The sequence below is a fragment of the Lepus europaeus genome, chromosome 19, assembly GCF_033115175.1.
Source record: "Lepus europaeus isolate LE1 chromosome 19, mLepTim1.pri, whole genome shotgun sequence".
Lineage (NCBI taxonomy): Eukaryota > Metazoa > Chordata > Mammalia > Lagomorpha > Leporidae > Lepus > Lepus europaeus.
The window spans coordinates 21,007,709-21,031,063 of record NC_084845.1 but is presented as its reverse complement, the minus strand read 5'-3'; positions in this window follow the sequence as shown (position 1 = coordinate 21,031,063).

Sequence of the window (23,355 nt, the reverse complement as noted above, 5' to 3'; positions counted from 1 at the left end):
CTGAGACTTGTTTCTCTCTCTGCACTAGACGGCTACTGGCTGGGAAAGCCTGCATTTGGAAACCAAAATCAAAAATAAACTTCACCTTTGGCTCAGCACCTCCCAGCAACCAGAGGGCAAATGTTGGGTGCCGTACGCACTGCCAGTGAGGCAGTCTTTGCACGTCAGGCAGCTTTGACCCACAAACTATGTGCTCGCTCTGAAAGCAGCCTAGCAGTTCCCAAGGGTGTTCTGTATTCCCTCCCACCACTGCAGATGGGACGCAGAGGCCGCTGTGGCCACAGGAACCCGGTGCTGCCAGGACCCAGCTCCGCAGGACGGGATCCTCCCCACAGCCAGCCGGAAGGGGACGCTGTCAGCAGGAGGCTTCTCAGTGCTGAGTGCAGACCGCACTCTGCTTTTCCCTCCATCACACAGGGAGGCAGAGAATGCTAGGCTGATGGCTAGCCTAGGCAGGGGCACAGAGCACGGGGTGTCCAGGACAACAGCTTCCCCCCTTCTTCCCCTCCGAGTGTCCTTGGAGTGCTTGCTCCTCCCACCCTCAGGCCCTGAGGTTTGGGTTACTTGCTCCATCACCCCACTCCACCCCCAGGCACAGGCCTCAATGCAGGTCAATGAGGACATTCGCTCAATGCCCTTGAACACTTAGAAGACAGGTATAGGCATTCGGGTAGGTGAACCAGAGGCTGGACTGGGAAAGAAATTTTCTCTTATTAGGAATCACTGGTAGCAGCCCATCATCACCGCGAAGAGAGCCCCACCTGCTCCAGAAACCAACACGAGGAGAGAAGAGCCAGGAGATGGAAAGAGCCAATCAGAAGGCTCCATGGGGGTACCGGGAGCCAGCCATGCCCAGGAAGATGTGCTGCACACTCCTGTCTTTGGCTGGGTTCAGACCCCTTCCATCCCAGAGTCCTTTCCATCCTGCAGAGAAACAGCCTCATGCTGAGCTGGGCGGCCAGGGGGAACCCAGCTGTGGGCAGCAGACCCAGCACTGAGAAAGATGCCCAGAGAGCCAGGGCCAGGAGCGCAGCCTGAACCCCTGACGGGCTGAGGTGCAGCTACTCAGGCTGCTTGTGTCCTGGCCTTTAAGCTGCAGGAAGAGCCTAGAGCAGCGAGTCTTCCCACCACCAGGCAGCCCCAGAGACTGCAGGCAGGGCCATCCCTCTGTCCTCGGGCCCAGTTCCTCCTCCCCCAGCCCATGCACACAGCCTTCCTTGCATCTCTCTCTCCCCACTGGACCCCTGACCGCAGTGGCCTTCACTCCCTTTCTACCCAGGCCCATCATTCCAGGACTGGCTGGAGTGCCTCCTCCTCCAGGAAGTCTTCTATGATTAGCACGACCCGGTGGGAGCCCTTATGATTTGTACTTTGGGGTGACAACCTGAATGCACCAGTCCAGACTGGATTAGAGTCTGTTCTGAGCAGCCAGAGCAAGCAGCCTGAGCCAGCCAACCCCAGAGAACCAGAAACCACTCAGGGAGACTTCTTCTTTTTTTATTTGAAAGATAGAGAGAAAGAGGGAGAGAGAGATCTTCCATCTGCTGGTTCACCTCCACAAGTGGCTGCAATGCCCAGAGCTGGGCCAGATCAAAGCCAGGAGCCAGGTGCTTCTTCCAGGTCTCCAGTGTGGGTGCAGGGGCCCAAGGACTTGGCCATTCTCCACTGCGGCCCTCTCAAGCACATTTGCAGGGAGCTGGATGGGAAGTGGAGAAGCTGGGACTCAAACCAGTGCCCAGATGGGATGCCAGCACTGTAGGCAGTGGCTTAGTGACTTTGCCATAGCCAAAGCCACAGCCACAGCCCCTCAGGGAGACTTCTAAAAGGCCCTGAAACATTGGACAGTATGGAGGTAAGTTGAGTTGCGGGAGGCAGAGCAGAAGAGAGAGCCCAAGCTATGCAGCCAGGAAGGCCTGAGTTTGAATCCTTGCTGGCTACACATGTGGCCTAGGGAAGTCACTTGTGTGTCTGAGTCCAGTCTCTGAAGTGTGGAATGAAGATAATAGTGACTTTGTCACAGCTTTCAATGAGATAGCAAGGATTCACCATGGCAGGCTGTATATAGACTTCAGTTTTACCATTGCGGTTAAAAGGATGACAGGGACCGTCACTGAATACATGTGTATTCTCTGTGCTTGGATCCATGCTAAAGGCTTCATATCACCAAACTTTCATTCTCATTGGAACCTGTAAAGCAACAACTTCCTAATTTTTTCCAGTGTATGGATGAGGAACCTGAGGCCCATACTCAAACGCAAACTCCTAACAATAGCAAATGGGTTTCAACCCTGAGCCCATACCCAACCACCTTCTGTTTGGTGACCCCACAGCAGGGGCCGTGTGGAACAGCCCAGACTCTGGTATCAGACTGTGGGGCCGTGTCTCAGCTCTGACACTAAAGCTCCAACGTCTCTGTGTACACAGATGCTTTCATTGTCCATCTTTTAAACTGGAGAGGATAACACCATATCTCATGGCATTCAAGACACTGTTGGTTGTAAGCTGGACTATTGCTTTCATATAGCACTAAAAAAGAAGAAAGTCACCACATAGGATATCTAACAAGAGTTCCCTGCCTAAAGCCAGAAGACCAGAGGCCCAGCACCTCTGGGTGTGAGTGATGGAGAAATAAACCCACCCCACCAAAAAGGTGACAAAGAGACTTGCATGTCCCAGCCACAGCACTGATAGGAAGAGACAGTCTCCCCTCAGAGCGTGAGCTGCAAACTGGAACACAGCTTTTCATTTAAAGGGACCGCAGGTTGCTGGTGGCCCCATGCAATGGAAGAAAGAGATGCAAATTCATTCTCTTGGAAGTAGAATCAAATCCAGGTCCATGGCAAGTGTGAGATGCTGGAGACTATAAGAATTTCAAGAACGTTATTCTAGGGTGGAGATGAAGGTGTTGTGTGGTCACTGGAACATGGCGGGATCCAGTTAATTAGGGCCAAGCTGCTGAGGCGACCACCCCATGCTCCAGTGGGCTCCCACTTCGCAGTATTTGTCCCTTGCTCAGATAAAGCTGAGGCATACCTGAATGGCAGGGACTCGGGGCCAGGTTCTGTCCATCCAGTGGCTCTACCACCTTCTACAAGGAGGGGAAATGGCACAGGAGCATGTCCAGGGGATTTTCACACACCAGGCCTGGGTGTGACAGCTGTCACCGTCACCCACAATCCGTGGGGCCATGCCCAAGGGCAAGGGGACCCGGGAGAAGTGAGCTGGCCCCGTGTGCCTAGAAGGAGGCAGAAACAGGTCGTGTGCACAGCCAGCCGGCCTCTGCCGCACAGCTCAGGGGACCATTGAGCACTCTTAGAAAGCAGTTGTTAACAGCAGTAGATCAGAGTGGTGTCTGACACCGTGGTGACTCCATCCATGATGCAACGAGAAGGACATCTTTGATTGTCAGAGCAGTGCACTTCTGAAGATAGCCCTCCCTTCACAAAAGAAGCTCCCCCGGAGTTCTCTGGTGACTTCCCCGAGTAGATTTCAAATAGAGATTTGAATTTCAAAGAAAAGTGATCTATTTTCAGGAGCGCACATACGGCGGGAGTCTGATATGCATATTCACAAATAGTCCATTCTTTTGAAGCTCTCATCCTATTAGCTTTTCCTTACTTGAACTAAAAAGCACCTGAGAAGAGCCACTTGGGAGGGAAGAAGGCTTATTCTGCTAATAGTTCGGAGGTTCACAGTCTAAGATCAGATAACCCCATCAGTTCAGGGCTCTGGTGAGGCTCACCTGGCAAACCAGGGAGCAGAAGGAGACAGCAAGCATGCTCAGCTTGTACTAACAGCCCCTTGGGAGGAGCACCCCCTGGTTACCTCCCAGAGGCTCTCCTTAGGTCTGGTCTCCACCCTTATTCCACTGATATTGATCCGTCTGTTAACGTAAGACAGGGGTTTGAGTGTCTGCATGAGTTTCAGGAGCCAAATCCTGTTCAAAGCATAGTACTCACCCTCGAATTCTATTTCCACAGAAAAGCACAATGCACTGTCAACCTGACTTTGAGCCCCAGCTCTGCTGTTTACTTGCTCTGTGACCTTGAGCTAACCGTTTGGTCTTTCACTAAGTTTTGGTTTCTGCAGCCATGAAATATTAAGGATACAATGACCTCAGAGGCTGTTGTGAGAAGGAACACAAACAATAAAAAGGCACAGCAGGACGCAGAGGGTCTCAGCAAATGGATTTATTTTATTTATTTCAAAGGCAGAGTGACAGAGATCTTCCATCTGTTGGTTCAATCCCCAAGTGGCTGCAAACAGCCCCATGGTCAAAGACAGGAGCCAGGAACTCCATCTGGATCCCCCATGTGGGTGGCAGGGGGTTTTTGGGTCATTATCCACTGCCTTCCCAGGTGCATGGAAGGAGCTGGCTTGGAGACAGAGCAGCCGGGACTTGAACGGATGTAGGATGCTGCTGTCCCAAGTAGTGATTTCACCTGCTGCGCCACAATGCCAGCCCCAGGAATGGCTGTTTTTCTTGTTGTGACTGTTATCGACACCCTGGATGCCCTTTCTGTAAACTCTAAGGCAGCAGCCACGGTTGGAGTAACATTGCGTCCTGTACACGGCAAAGCAGTGTCACGTTTGTGGAAACCCTCCCTGGCCTGTTAAATGGCTGCCCCAGCATTACTAGGTGCCGGGGGGCACACGACGGGTGTTCCAAAGTCCCTGGGAACCCGCACCTGCATCATCTTTCATGTCCATTTTCTGCAAACCTTTGGAAATGCCTTCCAATGAAGCTCTCTTTTGGATGGCCTCACCAGCTGGTGGTACGAACCCTTCAGTGTCCATTTTTAACCACTCTGTTAATAGCTGTACCCTGAGAAATAACTCAAAGGATTACAGAAGCGCCTGGAACACTTCACATCACCCATCCGGCTTCTTTGGTTTCCTGTCTAGCCCAGGCCCACAGAGACGAATAAAATGCCTGGGATTTACAACCGCATGTGAAACACAGCTCCATTCTCTTTGTGGTACAAAACTTAAGAGGGTGCGAACCCCACAGCTTGAGAGCCAGGTGGCCACACCTTTCAGAGAGTGTCAGGAACGACTCCCGAATTCTAAAAATTCAAGCTTCAGTTTATGGCTGCTTAAAACGTCTCCCCCACAGCCCCTGGGACAGGAGCCCGGAGTGCTGGCTTAACCAGCAGCAGCCGACTCTGGCTCCGCATTCTATGCACGGCCAGGGTGGGCTTGCCAGTGCCCCTGCCTGCCCTCGTCTCTCTCCCCAGCTCAGAACCTCTGCAGAAGCAAATGTCAGGAGCCCAGAGAGCCCCTGACCACTGTCCCTGGGTCCCAGGTGCAGGTCTGCCCATTCTGCCTCCAGCTACACCATCGCTTTGCCTCCCAGCACCCAGTCACCCTGCAGAGAACCACCCTCCCCTGTGCTCAGGGCCTTGTTTGGGGCTGACCCTACCCCAGTTCCAGAGTGCACTCACGCCATTATCACCCACCCCCACCACAATAACTCAGGTGGACTAAGGTCCTGGCAGAGCCAGCCGCTCTAAGCTGGGGCTCGCTGGAGCAGCCAGGACACAGGGTCTCATTCTGTCCTACCAGATTCTGCTGAACTCCTGGCAACCTCTCCTCCCTCTCCAGGATGGCAAGGCTCCTGCCCAGAGGGAAAGGGAAGCAGACATGGAAGGAGGGAGAAGGGAAGAGTGAGCCTGGCACTCGTGAGCTTTGGGAGGTGCCAAGCTCCCATCTCTCCCACCTTAAGAGAGCTCAGTACACTTACAAATGGACAAATATGAGCAAAGGCAGAGCTGGAGCCATGCCCAGGGTACAGTTGGAACAGAGGAGGCCCTCATAATCCAGAGAGGTCAGCGAAGACTTCCTGGAGGAGGTGACACTCACATGCATTTATGAACATGAGGGAATTTGAGGTGGGGTGAGGAGAGGCACAGGGCAGAAGCAGACAGGTGACTGCCTGAGCACCTGGCCCTCCTGCCTGGTTCCCTTCATGTCTCCAGGAGTTGGCCTGGTTTCCAAACTTCCTGGGGCTGGACACAGTCTGATATGTTGGCCAGATGCATGAGAGAGGTCCAAGCCCCACCTGTCCAGGACTCCAGGCCCCAGGTCTGAGAGTGGGGAGTTCAGGCCCTTGCAAGGGCCTCTGCTGCTTCACTGCCCGCCCCCCTGTTAATTTCCAAAGTCCAGAATGTGTTGAGGGACAATGCAGCAATGAACCATGCGCTGCCTTCCACGGCTAGAACATCATGGGTGTTCTCACCTTGCTAAGCTCATCTTTTATGAACTAAACAGAACTGCACAGACTGCATTAAGATACCACCTCACCCTGCAACAATTTTTATTTTATTTTGGTGCATAAAGACCTTAACTCGAATTTTAGGTGGCTAGACAGCCAGGTGATACAGATACACCCTGTATTCATTTCCCTGTTCCTCCACTTCTCCTGGCTCGGGGTGAATGGTCTGACTTTTCAAGATTTGCCAGCTGAATGGGTGTGGAACGAGTGTAGCACCTCTGGCTTCCTATGCGTTCCCCTGATGAGCAATGTGGCTAAGGGTTTTTCATTTAGTTTTGTCCAGCAACGGTTTCTCCTCTTTCCGTCCCTCATTTTCTACTGGGCTGTTTTTCCCTTGGCCAGGAAAATTCACAACATGTGCTGCACACCTCTCCCTCATCTGCTTGGCAATGGTCTTCGCTCCGGAGGTATTTAAGCTGGCTTACTTTGCCTCTTGCTTTATAGATGGTGGCTGTGTGTGCAGTCGTTGAAGTAGTCGTCCTCAAGTTGCAAATGCGTCCTTTTGTGCTGTGTTCTTTGCGTCTTGTCTAAAAAGCCTCTCTCTACCCTGCGATCACAAACGCCAGTCCCTCCAGTCCCTCCCCGAGGTTATCAAGTTCTACCTTTTGCATTTGGATCGGTAATCCACCTGCAGTTTGTTCAGGAAATGAGGTAAGAATCTGAATTTAATTTCTTCTTATAGAAAAATGAACACTACACACCGTTTTCTGGCAGGTCCCCTGAGCCCCCTGACGGCATGCCATCTCCACGCAACATCAAGGCCCCACAAGGCTTGGGTCTGCTTCCAGGTCGAGGGTGAGTGAGCTCCTTCTGTAACTCCCCAAGGCCTTGCCAGCCCAAGGGGCTCTGGCACAAAGGCAGCCCCGCCACTGTAGGGAGACAGCAGCTCACAGGAACACAACGCCAAGCTTGAACACTGCCGCCGGTAACTTCATATCTGCTTTCGGATGGGAAAAGTGCTGTCCTTTTCAGAGTTCTCACGATGATGCTTGGGCCTTAATTCTCCCAAGCAAATTTTAGAAGTGATTTTGGCAAATTCTACAAAATGTTGCATTGGATTTTTTGGTTGGAATTGCACTGGGTTTCTAGATGTGGGGAGGTGGGCAGGTTCTGTCTTTAGTACACACGACCATGCATTCACCAAAGGCTCACCTGGTATCTGCTGGGCACACACGTTGTCCCTGCACCGGGGGTGTCTGGTTCACAGGTGACAGGTGACAACGTCTCCCGCTGAAGTGCAGCCCTGCGCCTTTCCCTCTCCTTCCTCCCGAGCACTCAAGCACAGGCTTCCCTTGGCTTCCCAGGATCTCCTCTGCCTTTCTTTCTGGTACCTTCCACTGTTTCTGGCTTCAGTGGGTCTCCCTCCCTCTAATTCACCTCCACAGGCACCAAAAAGCCCTCCCCTAGCACCCATTTGCCCTTGGCCTAGGGCAAAGAGTTCAGCGTCCTTACGCACACTTTCCAGGCCCTTCTTCATGGGTCCTGGAATAATTCCACCCCTGACGGGGCCTCAGAGACACCTGACACCCAGCCAGGCAAACACCCCAGCTCCTTGAATGCCTGGCCACTCACTCCTGGAGACGTGGCCCCCTTGGCTAGCACAACCCTCCCCCACTTTCACCAAGCAGTTCAGATCCATCTCAGGCATCATCTTTCTGCGCCCCTCCCCCAATCCACCACTATGCCCCCACCACTCCCCAACGCCGCTGATCTCAGGCACAGCACAGGGCACCCCTGGGAACAGTGATCTCCATAAGGGACAGCATGCAGGAGGCACTAGCCAGGATTGACTCCATAAACGGAAGAAAGAACAGAGATAGTGCGTGGTCATGAACACAGGTGGGGCACGAGAGGCAGGTGCAATCATGTCAGGGGCATGCGCTCCAGCTCCAACCAGGGCTGAGGCTAAGGTGGCAGGGACCCAGCCCACCATCTCTGTGCCTCTGCTGAGCCCTCCCTCCCTCCTGGCCCTGGAGGAGCAGACTGGAGCTGACAGAGGCCTGGGGGTAAGGCCTGCCAGTGGAAGGAGGTGTCAGGCATAAAAATGCAAATGCAAGCTCCTTTCCATCTCCCTCTGCTCCTATATCCTCCAGACAGATCAAACAGGGACTGAGCCACTGAGGACAGAGCCCTTCAGGCTAGAAAGCAATTGCAAAGTGACAAATGCCATGTGGGTTTAAGCAATGTCCCCCACGGTTACAAACCCACAGGGAAATAAGGCTGACAAATGGGCAGCGCCCGCTCCCTGTACCCCATTCCTTTGAAATAACTTTGGCCCTGAAAAGGGAGAAAGAAGGAAATAACTCAATGATCTTAAAAGCAAAGTTTCTGTCTGCAAACCAAATGGGCTGAATTTTTATAGGCTCGTTGGAAAGAGCATGAAAAATCCAGTTGTCGGGGGAGCCTGGGGCACAGGCATGAGGGGACTTCTGCCATCTAAGCTGCTCTGCTCCCCTACGGTCTCAGAGCTGGTTTGCTCTCCCCTGGCCCTCTCCTGTCCTGTGCACTGCTATGCCCCTGAGGGAGAGCTCCTGGCCCAAGACCAAGGCTTCCAGGAGCAACTCTGTCTGGCTTGTGGAAAGGACACTGGAGGTACCAGGGAGCACCCGGAAGCTCGGTGGAAGCCCTGGCCCATCAAACACGCCCATCCTCGCAGCTCCCTCCACCCAGCCCTTGGCAGGGACCCTCTGCCTGGATCGTCTCCTTCAATTCGCTCAGCAGCTCAAAGAAGAAGGCGTTATTATTATCTGCCCCCCATTTCACAGGTGTGGAAACTGAGGCAGGGAGAGGTGACATCGCACAACTTGGACGTGAAATATTTGAACACAGGCTCCATACACACTGCGGCAGATGCTCCATCCAGGTCCATGCCACCAGCCCAGGGCACCTTCCCCGCCACTGGGAGTGTGGCTGCCAACAGCTCGTAGAAACCCCATTTCTTGAGAATTCACCTTGCCAAGGAATGCCCTGTGAGGTGGTGGCTGCTCTCCAGAGGGCTTATGGCCAGGGACTGACTGATAGTGGGATAGGAAAACCCAGCCCCTTACCTGCAGATGCAGAGAACTCGCAGGAGCTCCCCTGAGAGCAGGCACAATGGAGACTCCCTCTGGGAGCAGCACCTTGGTTTGGCTTCTCCCCCCAGCCCCCACCCCATCCTGCTTCCCTCACTCCGCTGCACGTGTCTTCCCTCGATTAAACACCTGTGCAAGGCTCTCCAGCTCGGCCCCACCCCTAGACAACCCAAGCAAGAGAAGCTCCACCATCCTTCCCGTCCCTCACCCACACTGCCTGGGTTCCACATCATACCTCAGGTGGCCTGCACACCCCGGATACAAAGGCCACAGAGCACGCCTGTGGCAACTCCTTTAGACACTCACACAGGAACTGAAGTCAGAAGGAAAAATAGAAATTGATGAAACTTCTCATACTTTGATCCTACAAATTCTTCAAAAGTAGTAGATACGTTGTGCTTCTGAACGTCAGGACTCCGTAGCGGGCTGCTTCCTCCCTCGCTCCTTGTGTGCGGCCCCTCCCCAGTGGAGGTGTTTCTTTTGCCCATACTACACATGAGAGAACTTGCAGCTGGCAGGTGTTCAGTCACCTTGAACAGCAACCCAGGCATCGTGCCCACTGAGGACTTCAAAAAGGAGTGTCCAGAGGCTTGCGGCTCTCTCCTTGTTGATCACGCCCGCGCAGCCAGCACCAGCACCCAGACCCAAACGCGTTGCCCTGCCGTGCACCATAATGAATCTCATTTGCTGGCAAGGACAAGGAAATCCCCCACGTGGCACCTGCCGGTCTAATAAATGGATGTCCTCCCTCGACTGCTGGGAGCGAGGCATCCGAGAACAGGGCTCCATGATGTGGCCGGCACTTGCATGAGGACATCTCCAGCGGGAGATATTGTAAGACATTTGTCTCAGGGCTGTTGTGAGATGATGGAAAGAAGCTGTTTGCAAGGGAAATTAATAGCCTTTGGCCACCTCCCAGAGCAGAGGCGCCGCCATAGCTCTGCTTCTGTGAATGCCACAGCTGCACCTGCTGGGGACACACCTCCCCGTGGCCTCCTGGGGAGAGAGGACTTCTCCCAGAGAGGCCCTTGGCCAAGTGGCAGAAGGCAGCAGGAGTTCCCCACCGCCACCATCGCCATTCGCAGAGGCCTGAAACTCCAACGGGAGGTGAGTCATCTCTTTGCAAGGGAACTTCTGGGAGGCTTAGCATGCATGACACTGGAGCAGAAGTCAGAGGTCCTAATTTAGCCCTTAGCTGTCAGAATTGGGTGATTTTAGCGCGTGCCACTGACTAAGAGAAACAGGGCCTTCGGACATTGTCCCTGGAAACAGCTCCCACCAAAGAGAAGGCGAGTGGGGGGAGAGGGAGGGGCTTTCAGCACACAGCTGGAAAGTCCATTCAGGCAGAGCAGGATCTAGGATCTCAAACAATGTCACCAGTATTCAGGCTGCCTCCTTCTCACAGCTCGATGCCCCACTTGTTGGATTCCTTCCTAGCAGGCTCCTCTTTCCTAGAGGAAGAATGTGCAGGCTCTGGATAGGCAGAAGAAACTTGGAACCCCCGTATCAGAGTGCTGGGTTCCAGTCTGAGCTCCGTCTTCAATGCCAGCTTCCTGCTAATGCACACCTGGGGGGCAGCAGGTGTTGGCTCCAGTCCTTGGGTTCCTGACACCCACATGGGAGACTGAGCTCCTGGCTCTTGGCTCACTGGCCCAGCCCAAGTTGATGGGGCATTTGAGGAGTGAAACAGCAGATTATGTCTCTCTCTCTCTCTCTCTCTCTGCCTTTTAAATACAAAAGTGAATAAATAAATAAATGCACGTAGAGGTCCAATACTTACCAACAGCAAGAAACCCTCTCAGAAAGTTCAGTCCAAGGCTCGCATCAGCCCCATCTGAACAACGTTATCATCCTGAAATCCCTCAGTGCATCCAGGGAAACTTGACATCTTCGCGGCAAGAGTGGGATCAAGGCAAAGAGAGAGGTCCTCAGCCTCTCTCAGCCACCTGGACAGAGAGCGAGGAAGCTGAGACGCCCCCACAAAAGGCACCGAAGGGAAAAGGAGTGGGTGCTGGGCGCGCAGGGGAGGCCTAGTGCTGGGCGTGCAGTGGGAGGCCTAGTGCTGGGCGTGCAGTGGGAGGCCTAGTGCTGGGCGCGCAGTGGGAGGCTGCACGGAGGTGTAGGCAGAAGCAGAGGTGGGTCTGAGAGCGCCCCAGGCCCGCTTCCCCAACCCGCATTGGCCCTGGGCGGGAGGGGCCGTGTTGTGCAGTCAGGTCTGATCTCTCTGAAACCACCTGTAGCCCCACTGCCAAGCCACAAGCTTCCCCGTGGTGCAGCTGACTGGTTGAGCACCCTGTCCTCAGTTGGCAGTAGAAGGAAGCCTCCTTCCCAAATCAACTGAATTCCTCCTAGTCCAGCATCCATGTGTTCCACCATGTTCCAGGGTCTGAGCAGAGGGAACAACAGGGTACACGGAGCAACAATGACACCAAACCGAAGCTCCAGAACCAGGAGCAGGGGATGGAGGACAGGAACACTCCTGGATGGGAGGTGTGAACCATCCCACTGAGACCAAGACACAGGCAGGTTGTACGCAGGGGACGTACAACTCCAGCTGGAAGGACGAGGCCCCGGTGAAGTCTGGACGCCCAGAGGGGAGCCTGGACTCGACCCTGGAGACACAGGAGGGCTGGATCACAGCTCTGCTTCACAGCAACGTGAACCTGACAGTGACCTGTGGGAGAGAGGGGGCTGTCTGAGTGTGTGTGTTTTATGGAGTGGGGGGTGGGGGCACAAGGGGAAAGAACGGGCAGCTTGGATGGGGCTGCTAGGGAGCTGCTTCAACATCCCTGAGAAATAAGGTTTGCGTTGGAGCTGCTGCGGTGCCGGGGAGGGAAGGGGATGCGAGCACCTTGAATACGGGCTCAGCCCTCCAGCAACGCGTTCATAGCCATCCTTACCCCAGCAACACAAAACACGGGAGGCACCGCAGATGAACAGGGCAAATTCCATTTCACAGACAAAACTCGAGACCACGAGGGCCAAGGGACAGAACTGGGACAAAACCAACACCTTAGCCTTGGTGCTGGGGCTCCGGAAGCCCCAAGGATCACGGTGGTCCGCACGTCAGCCCAGGTAGGGAGCCCACCTCAACACTCCCAGTGAGCTGCGAAGCACAGCAACCTGCTGCTAATACTAATACGAAGTATTGACCAGCTCACAGCAGGAATCCTGAGACGGCCATCCTGCCTGCTGGGGCTCGCGGCGGCAGCTACTAAATTGTGTTTATGGGAAGCTTTTTACCTGAAGGGGTCATAATTCATTCTTGATCAATAACCAATCAATCCACCTGCTTTGCACATTGCAAATCCTCCAGATCCGGCCACAGAAAGGAAAGGGAGAGGAAGACAATCTGTTTATTGGAGAAAAGATGACAGAGTAACAGGCTAATGCAACCACTGAGGCCCGTGATTACGTAAGCCGTGCATTTTTTTAGGGAAAGGAAGTATTTTGAGTGATATGCCAAACCTATTAAAGTACCAAAAAACTAATGGTCTCATTTGAAAGATGCAGGTGAAAGTGAAGGATGCGGAAGTCATGGAGCAGCTCCTGTATGGCCTGCACTGTGCAAGGCTCTGACGCTTAACCTGACGCCTGCAAGGGGGGTGGCATCCTTTCCACCTCCCAGGGGAAACTGAGAGTCAACGAGGTGACGAGGTGAGTAGCCCAAGATGCAGAGGCCAAGCCGGAGATCAAAAACACTGCCTCTCAACAGGGAAAGGCACTGAGTTCCAGGGCAGCTGAGCCTGAGGACGGGAGCCCATTCTGGAGTGGGGGCGAGGCAGGAAGTGCAGTGGGATGTGGGGGCCCCTGGGAGGCTGGCCGGGGCCCCTGCTGCCAGAGCTCATCTCTCTCGCTGCTTGCGGGTAGGGCTGTCATCCCCAGGCCCCAGAGCGAGTTACAGGGAGCCATGCAGAGCCACCGCTGGCCTGCCCTCTGGCAGTGGCATGCCAGGGCCCACAGGACGATGTCATTGAGTTTCAGTCTCCAGGAGGAACCCCCTGAGCCAGCCGGGTCAAATCCCTCCCCCCCAAAACCCTGCCCAGCCTCTAAGCCTGAAACCTTTGAAAATGCCTACTCCCTTCTGCCCGTGACAGGTTCCCCACCTCCCAAGCAACTTTCAGAGCGAGCGCTTGGAGGGTGTCGCCTGAGTACCTCCCTTAGGCCCTCTCCTTCCCCAAGCTCCAGGACCCCTGGAAGCCCTGCCAGGCGGGGTGAGGTGGAGGGAGGCTGGGTCTGAGCCAGCGAGCTCTCAGGGGGCCTGCAATCCCAGTGCCCGTGGCTCGGGGTCTGGCCAACTGCTCCCCTCTGCAGGACTGATGGGGTGCCGAGGTCTGTGGTGCAGCCCCCAGGCGTGGCTGTCTCCCGACCTCAGCCTGGTCACCGGGAGCAGACGATGAGTCCTCAGAGACGGGGTGACGGGATGAAGGACGAAGCCAAGAATCTTGTAAAAACAAGGGGTTCCACTGTGACGAAGCCTTCCATCTCAGCTGACAGCCCTCATGGAAGGGCAGCTTCCTCCCGAGCCTCAGAAGGCGGCTGTGACGAGGGGAGGCCACGGCCACTACCAGGATGAGATGGAGGAAAGCTGTCTTCCAGTAGCGACTCGCTCTTGCTGCATTTTTACTGATTGGCGAAGATTCCTTCCTGCACCGTTTCACAGCCAATCCATTCTCCCTGCTTTTGAAGATGACCATAAGCAATCACACCAATTACACGTGGCCTTGATCATCCAGGAATCCCCCAGCACTGGCTCAATTAGCAAACAGTTACAGGTAACATATTGTATTGAGATCGTCCCCCTGCGAGTGACAGATGTCTGCCGTAAACACAGGGATATCCCTCCCAGAGAGTGGCCCCACTCAGGTCCCACGCTGCTCCAGTTTCCTCCCCTCCCCCATCCTCGGGGAGCCGTCCAGGAGACCCTTGGCGATGAGGAAGCCAGGTTTTCCCTGATCAGTCTCGGCTCTGTTGCAAGGACCCCGTCTCTGCAGAAGGCTGGGGAGGGTGGGGAGGGGCCACAGGTGTCAGCGCAGGGCCTTTGTCTCCGGGCTGTCTCGGGACTGCACCCACCTTCCTGCGACAGCAGTGGAGACAGCTGCGAGGTGACACCATCAGTGCTTCTCTCGTTAATTAACTAAATACACACCGTCTGCAGCCTCGGTGGGAGCAGGTTTCAGGATGAAAAGTGCCAATTTTCCCACATTCATATGTCCAAACTCCCCTCCTTAGCAGCTCCTGCTCGCTTTCTCATCCTTTAAGTCGGGTAACCGTGTGGCTCAGCTGAGAGGCTCTGAGTGACAGGGACATGGAACCACTCATTTAGATAAATGCCAGAGTCCGCGGTCCCTGGAGACTTACCCCCCACGGCCTGCCCAGGCTGGAAGGAGGGGCTCCTGACCGCAGTCTACAGTTGATGTGTGGCGTCGTGGACTGAACGTTTGGGTCCCTCCAGAATTCAGACGGTTGTGCCGAATCCTCAGTGTGATGGTAATAAGAGGTGGGGGTGTGTGGGAGGTGACCAGGTTGGGATTCGTGCTCTCCAGTGGGAGGGGCCGGTGTTGGGGTGCAGAGGGTTAAGCCACCGCCTGAGATGCCGGCATCCCATACGAGTGCTGGTTCAAGTCCTGGCCACTCCACTTCTTATCCTGTTCCCTGCTAATGCTCCTGGGAAGACAGTGGAAGATGGCCCCAGTCCTGGGCCACTGCAACCTACCTGGAAAGCCAGGATGGAGTTCCAGGCTTCTGGCTTCAGCCTTGCCCAAAGCAAGCAGATGGAAGCTCTCTCTCTCTCTCTCTGGAATCCTACCTTTCAAATAAATAAACTAAAAAATTTTTAAAAAGGGGGCAGGGGCCTGTGGGAGCTCATTCAATCCTTCAGCCACGTGAGCTGCCTGCACAGCACCATCTATGAGCAATGGGCCCTCACCAGCACCCAACCTGCCGGCACCTTGATCTTGGACTTCTCAGCTTGCAGGACCGTGAGAAATACATTTCTGTCGTTTCTAAATGACCCACCCTAAGGCTTTAGTGATGGGAGCCTGAACAGACCAAGATGAGTGCTTGGAGGATCTGTCCCACGGGAAGCATGGCTCAGAGGTCCCCACTCAGGGAACATGACCATGTTTTCTGCTGGCTCTCTCCTCTGCTCCGTCATGCTTTGTCCGCCAGCATCCCTTTGCTGTTTAGCCTTGGCCGTGGTCAGCCCCACATGTCCCAGGGTAGCCCCAGACAGGAAGACTGTGGTCGTCAAAGACACGTGTCTGGGCTGAGAAGTCCTGTGCCTGAATCCTTGCTGCTGGGATTGGGGAGGGGGAGCCAGGTCCTGAGAGGGGCAGGGAGGAGGAGGCGGGGTGAGGACCAAGATCACACTTCAGGGGAAAGAGCACCCCCACCTCTCGGTCTTCCACGCCAGAGAGAAGTTTCCTGCTGGGGAGACAGCAGCCACTTGGAAGGTTTTCTGCTATTGTTTCTCTTCCAATCGTAACTGCAGCACGGGGCAGGGGTGGGGTGGGGGTCCGAGTCCGGTCCTGCTCCAATGGAGATGGTGAGAACATGACTATGGGAACTCAGATGCCCCCCGTGGGGTTAGGAGTCACAAGCCTCTGCCCACTCCAGAAGAAACCAGAAGCGTCAGAAGGAGCAGAAGGGACAGGTTTTTTTAAGGGGGAAAATCACGTGTTTATCTGCTGCACGTTCCCCGGAGCCTGCTTAGTGTTCAGATGCTTAGAGGATCTGCTCCCATTCACCACACTCCCCTTTCAGCTTTGCTATTAGACGTGAAAACATCAACAAGGTCCTCCGAGCTGCCGTATCCAAAGCACCACCCACCTGCAGCCAGTGACCTGCAGAGGGTCCTCAGGGGTGAGGGACAGACGCTGCTCCACTCTGGCCACAGGCGTCTCTCGGCAGCCCGACAGTGCTGGGCCACGGCTCTCTCTGTCTGTGCTCATGGGGGCCTGCAGGCTGTGGCTGCCCGGCCACGAGAGGGGGCAAACAGCAGTGTGTCTGTGGGGCTTCTGCAGGAGGCAGTGAAAGAGCAGGCGTGTTGGCCCTGATGCAGCAGCCTGCACGCAGTAGGACTGGGTATTTAGGCTGCAGTCCTAAAGACCTGAGCTGCAGGCCCCTGGAAGGCACTCGTAAGCGGCTCCGTGTGCTTCCACAGCTGGGATAAGAGACCCCAGCCCTGCCCTGGAAGGCTGAGAGGGGTGGCAGCAAGCATCAGCCAAGGAGAAAGAACTGCTCCAAGGATCTGGACACGCGCATCACAAAAGCTCAACTGTGGGCTCTGAGGACTCGATATTTTTTTTCAAAGATTTATTTATTTATTTGAAAGGTAGAGTTACAGAGATGGAAAGGCAGAGGCAGAGAGAGAGAGAGAGATAGACAGAGAGAGACACAGAGAGAGAGAGTGATCTTCCATCTATTGGTTCACTCCCCAGAAGGCCACAATGGACCATCTTCTGCTGCTTTCCCAGGCACATTAGCAGGAAGTTGGATCAGAAGTGGAGCAGCTGGAACTTGAACCATCACCCATAGGGGATGCAGGTGCTGCAGTAGGCAGCTTAACCCACACCACCTGAGAATCAGACTTTAACGCCAGCTCTGCCTCCTACTTCATGCTCAGCCCTGAACAAGGGACCACCCGCTTACACCCTCAGTCTATCCATCTTTGGGTGCAGAGTACGCACCTGCTCTGTAGAGCCTCGTGCCCCATAGGCACCTGGTATCCCAAAGCCCTAGGCTTCCATCATGTGAATCTTCCTGGAACACCATCCACCTGCCCCAAAGGATGCTGCACCTGTGTACAGCGCTCAGCGTTAGGGACTCCAGTCTGATTTCCCAATTCTTCAGCAAACTGAACTAAAACAGCACAGCAACAATAGAAGCTCTTTGAGCACTAACTATGGACTAAACACTGTTCTAAGTGCTTTACACAACCCATTTCATAAGCCTCTGAGTATCTCCAGATGACCGATGAGGAAGTTAAAGCACTGCCCAAGAGCACACAGCCAGTGCTGTGTGCTGGAGTTGGAGAGCTGGGGTTGGACACCTGCTGGCAGCCCCTTTCTGGTCTTGCACTGTGCGGTCTGACAAGGACTCTGCAGGGCAGCAGTTGTCACTCCCATTTCACAGGTCAGGGACATCACCTGGAACCAGAGCCAGGCTCTCCCAGCACAAAGCCACCAGTTTACCATGGTGGTGTCCATACAGCCGCATCATTCCGAAAGTCCGAGGCCCTAGCACTCCTTCCTTGAGACTCACCAGTCAGAATGAGGTGCTGCTTAACCAGCACGCTCTGCCTGCAGGGTGCTGCTGACGCCCAGTGTCTGGTTGCTTATTCTGCTCCAATTTCCCAGGTGCTCGCCCAGCTTCTGCTTCTCCCTGGGGGTGTGGCGGTCTCTGGAGGCTATTATACCAAAGACCAATCCTTGTGCCCTCCATGGAGCTTCCGCTTCCAGTTGAAGAGCTTCTCCTGTAGCCATCCCACCCACTTCGCAAGCAAAGGTCGACCAGTAGGAAATATACAACAGATGCAGGTGCAACAGGTTCCCCCGCCAGATTTCCCACAGAAATCCCAGTTCCATCCCTGACCCCAGAGTGGACTTGCGACAATCCACTAATCTGATAGCTAATATGCAACCAGCCCTTGCTAAGCAGCCAGCTCTGGTCTCAACTTCACCGCAGGCCACCTCCCATCATCACCTTGAGCACACTGGGAGGAAGGGGAGGGTCTCCAGCTTTTGGGTGAAGAAATAGAAGCATGGAGCTATTGTGTAAGTCACTCTGGGTGCTGCAAAGGGAGAAGAGAAACCAGGAGCAAACACCAGGACCATGGGGCTTCGCACTGCACATTTCTAGCCCCAAGGCAAGTGCATTCTGAATGCTGACTCCATGACAGTGATGTGCAGGTGGTTGGGGAGGTGGGGGACGGACAGGTATCAGCCACTCACAAGGCAGGGTGTGACTTAGAGTCCAGCAAATGGGAGGCTTTGACTTCCCACGTGGGCACTCCTAGGGTCCCTATCGTGACTGGGAGGCCATGGCATCCACCCCCAGCAACTCAGCCCTTCACCCTTCAATCATGATCAATGTTGGGTGAATGAGCTCTCCTCCTAACCCTTCTCCAGGAGAGAGAGCTGGGCACCAGTGTGAGGCCTGCTCCCCAGAGAAAGCTGCCCTCCACTTAGGGGCCTATTTTTAGCCACACGAGCCACGATGCTTTAGACGTGGTCTGGACCTGCTTCAACACATTGAAGAACGCGACCCCTATTCTGGGCTAAGCAGACCTATTTCTCTCTGATGCATTTCAAAGGTGGAGCTCTATGGAAAAAGCGCTTGGTGAGGGAGGTAGGGTGGGGGTGAATAGGCAGCTCTCATTTGAACCTGCTCCCAAGGCCAGCGTCACAGCCATTTGATCCCGGCTCCTTAAAAATTGTGTCCACACGTATGAGACAAAGTGGAGTGTTGAGTGAAATATCTCCCCTCACCTGCAGCCATCCGCAGCCAGGGCACGCAACCTTGTGATGGAAATGTTCAAATCCTGTGAACCAAAGGTGAGCAGTAAGGCCGCTTTTCAGTACGATCAAAGTTCAGTTCGTCTGCCTCCCCTCCCTGGCCACGCTCACATAATTGGTTTCTACCACATGGTCTCTGTGGATCCCAGGTACCAGGCATCACATCACAGGCCCCAAATCACGAGTATTTCACCTGCTCGCGAGCTCCAGTTTCATTGCCTCAGCTGGTTGTACTGAAAATTAAGCAGGACTTTTAGAAATCAATCCCAGTCACCTCTCTGGGCTGCAAGAAACCAAAGGATAGGAAATAGTGGAAAATGTCTCCGTGTGATGTCTTCAGCTCTCCTAACTGCTCCCCCTGCACACACACACACACACACAGCTGTGGATGCACTGTTCCCTTTTTATTGTAAAGATGATTTCCCTGAAGTATTTTCAAGCTGGAGAGACTTCCTACAAGCTGGTGAAAAATCGCTCACTGCAGGAGATCCAATTTATTGGCAGAAATCCAGCAACCCAACGTATTGGTAACTAGCTTCGTAATGAGTCTCTTCCATGTAAATTGGCTCATTATTATCAATTTTTGTCAGCTCTCAAGTGAGTCTTGATCCACTTCCCTGATTTGGCTCAGGTGTCAGCACAAGGCAAACAAGCGGGTCCAGACCCCCTTTCCCCACCAGAGGCCTAAGGCTTCACACCCCGAGGAGGGAGGGAGTGGGGATGACAGCCTCCGTGTCATTAGAGCTGCCAGTGTAACATTCAGGACAGAGAGACGCTAAGGAGACTTGCAATGAGGTGTTATAAAAACAGAGTTTGATTGAAAGAGCTGGCACGTCATGCAAATGAACACTTTGTCCCATGATTCATTGCTATCAGGAGAACTAAATTTGTACAGCCCAGAGGAGCGATGACTAATGGGAGGCATAATAATTGTCGATTTATACCTGCAAAGAATTAATCAAGAGGCCCGGAGGAGACGGTGCTCAGCGACCACTACAGGTGCATGTGCTGGAGGGAGGCCGTGCAAGGAGGAGCCGGGGAAATGAGGCTAAGTGGCAGCAGTGGCTGTGATAACAGCCAGGCCCATTAGGCAGTGATGCCACCTCCGCCATGGGATGCCGTGGACGATCACCTGCGAGCAGCACAGGCAGAGCTCTGCAGAGAGCAGCGAATTTGATGATGCATCCGGAAGACTGGGACGCAAGATTTCCCCCACCCTGGGGCTCCTCTCCAGGTACCTCTAAGACGCCTCCCTTGCTCCGTTCGGACAAAACTTCCCCCCCGCTGATCCAATTCAACCCACCTCAGGGCACTGACTGCTCCAGCACAAGGCACGAGTCATAGACAGTCTCTCATACTTATTTACTGAGCACCTACTATGTGCCAGGTGATGGACGGGTGGTTCTCCTGGGCTCAGGAGCTTGCAGCCTAACCAAAGGGAGAAAACAGTGACATCAGGGCTGGCAGGGCCATGGGAAAATGACACCGGCCTAGCCAGACTTCAGCTGGGGCCCAAAGAGAACCCAGCTCAGGTTTCATATAGAGTGGCCCCTGGATAGATCAGCCCTCTGCCCTATGGGGGACAGGCAACTCCCCACGGGTAACTGAAGAACTCAGAAGCCCTAACAGACCCCTCCCACTGCTCTGCATGCCTCTTGAGTTTCTCTGCACAGTTGTCACATGACGATGACACCCAAGCAAGTCCTTTTGACCCTTTCACAAATGCTTACAATTGATGGCTGGTGTTTAAAGGTCGGGACGTGCCACATGAGCTCAGCTTTCTCGTGTCTTCTGGAAAACTGAACCACCCGTGCTCGGCCTGCATCCCCACGAGACGTGGGCAGCTGTGGCTGGGCAGGGGCTGTCCCTGTGAGCCGGTTAGTCCATCACAGCCGCCACTGCCGCCTTTTCTACGACAGCTGGCCTATCGCACTCTCTCCTTTTCCCAGATCAGTTTCTTTCATGTTTGGGCCACCCTGAACTTGAAAAGACCAGAAATGTAAGGTGGCTAACCTGCATCAACTCAGGCTCCGACAGAAATGCCTCTGAGCATTTATAGCTCAGGGTTTCAATTTGGTAGATGGCCTCAATGAAGGCACTTAGAAAACATTCTTGTCTTTCGCAAGGCTGCAGTCAAATACGGAATCACTCCCCTCCCCCATAGGCCCAGGCTGCTTGCCGACAGCAAGAAAAAGTAACTTGACACGAGCTAGTTCAGCTCTCCCGTGCCCAGGGGAAGACACGACTTCACCTGGCTACCAGTAGGCTACACTCCTCACCTGAGTGCTGGGCTGTAGCTTCTGATTCAGGCCAAGGTTGGTTGTAGCCAACTTCACCTGGGCCTCTTCGATTTTTTTGAAGATTTCTTTATGTATTTGAAAGGCAGAGGGACAGAGACAGAGATCTCCCATCTGCTGGTTCAGTCCCCAAATGGCTGTAATAACTGGGGTAACAGGAGCCAGGAATTCCATCCAGGTCTCCCATGTGGGTGGCAGGGGCTCAAGTACTTGGGTCATCTTCTGCTGCTTTCCCAGGTGTATTAGCAGGGAGCTGGAATTGGAAGCGGAGTAGCCAAGATAGGAATCAGCACTCCAATACGGGATGCAAGCAGTGCACACAGTGGCTGATTTTTGACCTGTATTTCTAACGAGTGCGCTTTACAATTTTTCAAATATTATGAGCTGTACTCAGGCCTCTTTTTTGGAAGGAGAAGAAGAAAGAATGAGAGCAGCAGTGAAGTGCAGGAACCCGCCAGAGAAAAAGAAGCTGCTGGTGGTCCCTGCCCTGGAGCTGGGAAGCAATTAGAGGATGAGAGGAGGCAAAATGCAGGCAGCTGGCAAACGCGCAGGGAGGCGGCATCGGGGAGCAAAGCGCCGGAGCCGAGGCCGAGGGAAGCGCATTTCATAGAACGCAGCCACGGCCCCAGCACAAAGCCGCAGCGTGGGGGCAGCTGCAGGGTCCAGGGAGAATCAGGCCGGGGTTCCATCCCCCGCATCCAGCAGAACACTCTCCCTTCCAAAGGCAGCTCACAGCTGCTGCTCGTAGGCACCGTGCGTCTGCTCGGCCACTGGAGGCCAGCACAGTGTGGCGGCTGAGACCCTGTGCTTGCCAGGGCTCCACACCAAGGCCACAAAGCGCTGCCAGCTGCACACATCTCTCAGGAAGCAGGGCGCAGCCTCAGCCTCTGCAAACAGAGCCTCTCCCTCCTGGGTCCAGTGGACCATGCTGGGCATGCTCCATACAGTCCCTTGGATGGTTCCAGAAGGCTGAGCCCCAAGTACCTATGGGGCAACCTGCTCCACGGCACGCCCTCCTGTGACCTTTCTCCAGACCTCAAGTCACTGTCTCCATGTCCTCTTTCCTGCTTCCTGGGGTAGCCTCCGGAATAAACCACCTGCACCCGGATCGTATTCCAGGATGTGCTTTTTTAGGGGGCTCAGTGCCAGAAGAGTGTGACTGAGACTGGATAGTGAGCTGGGTGGTCAGGAAAGGCTTCCAGGACCAGGACACAGGGAAAGGCTCAGGCAGACAGGTGGAGGGCCCAGCAGGAAGTACAGAGGGAAGGTGCCAAGCTGGTAAAAGGAACCTTAACTAGTTGCATTCAGCCAGTCCTGGGCTGTAAGACACGATGGGGCTGGCACTGTGGCGAAGTGGGTAAAGCCACCACCTGCAGTGCCGGCATCCCATATGGATACCGGTTTGAGTCCTGGCTGCTCTGCTCCACTTCTGATCCAGCTCTCTGCTATGGCCTGGAAAAGCAGTGGAAGATGGCCCAAGTCTTTGGGCCCCCACACCTGCATAGGAGATCCAAAAGAAGCCCCTGGCTCTTGGCTTTGGATCAGTCCAGCTCTGGCTGTTGCAGCCATTTGGGGAGTGAACCACTGAGTGGAAGACCTCTCTCTCTCTCTCTCTCTCTCTGCCTCTGCCTCTCTGTAACTCTGTCTTTCAAATAAATTTTTTCTAAAAAAAAAATAGTCAAGAACTGGAAGACAATGACAACAGCATAGCGTTACCCCAAACCCCAAGCCCTTGTGAGTGTAGAGCCATCCCCACACGTTACGCTGAAGTCACTGTGACACTGAGGGTGTAAAGGAGGGGCCAGGTCAGGTCACAGCTACATGATCCTAACACGTCTCCCACATGGGGTCACAGTACCACAGAACACGCTTAGGGGGACCTGCTTTAAGCTGACGTCTCCTCTCCCTCTCACCTCCAAGCTGTGATGCTCCAACACACAGGGCAAGTGAGAAGTTTACAAGGGACCCCGTGGGACACTGCACTTCCTAAGCACGCAAGACTCTTTTATCTGCTAGATCTCTTTTATCTGTTAGGTCAATTCCAGTCTTTGTATTTGGGGAGGTTTTTGGAAAGTGAAGTCCATAGATAATTTCTGCTTATTGCTTATTTTGCTCCATCCTTTTAAATAAAACCCAGCATCCCTGAGCTTCAAAAACAAATTCCAGGCAATAATAGCAGGCAATTTACAGTGATA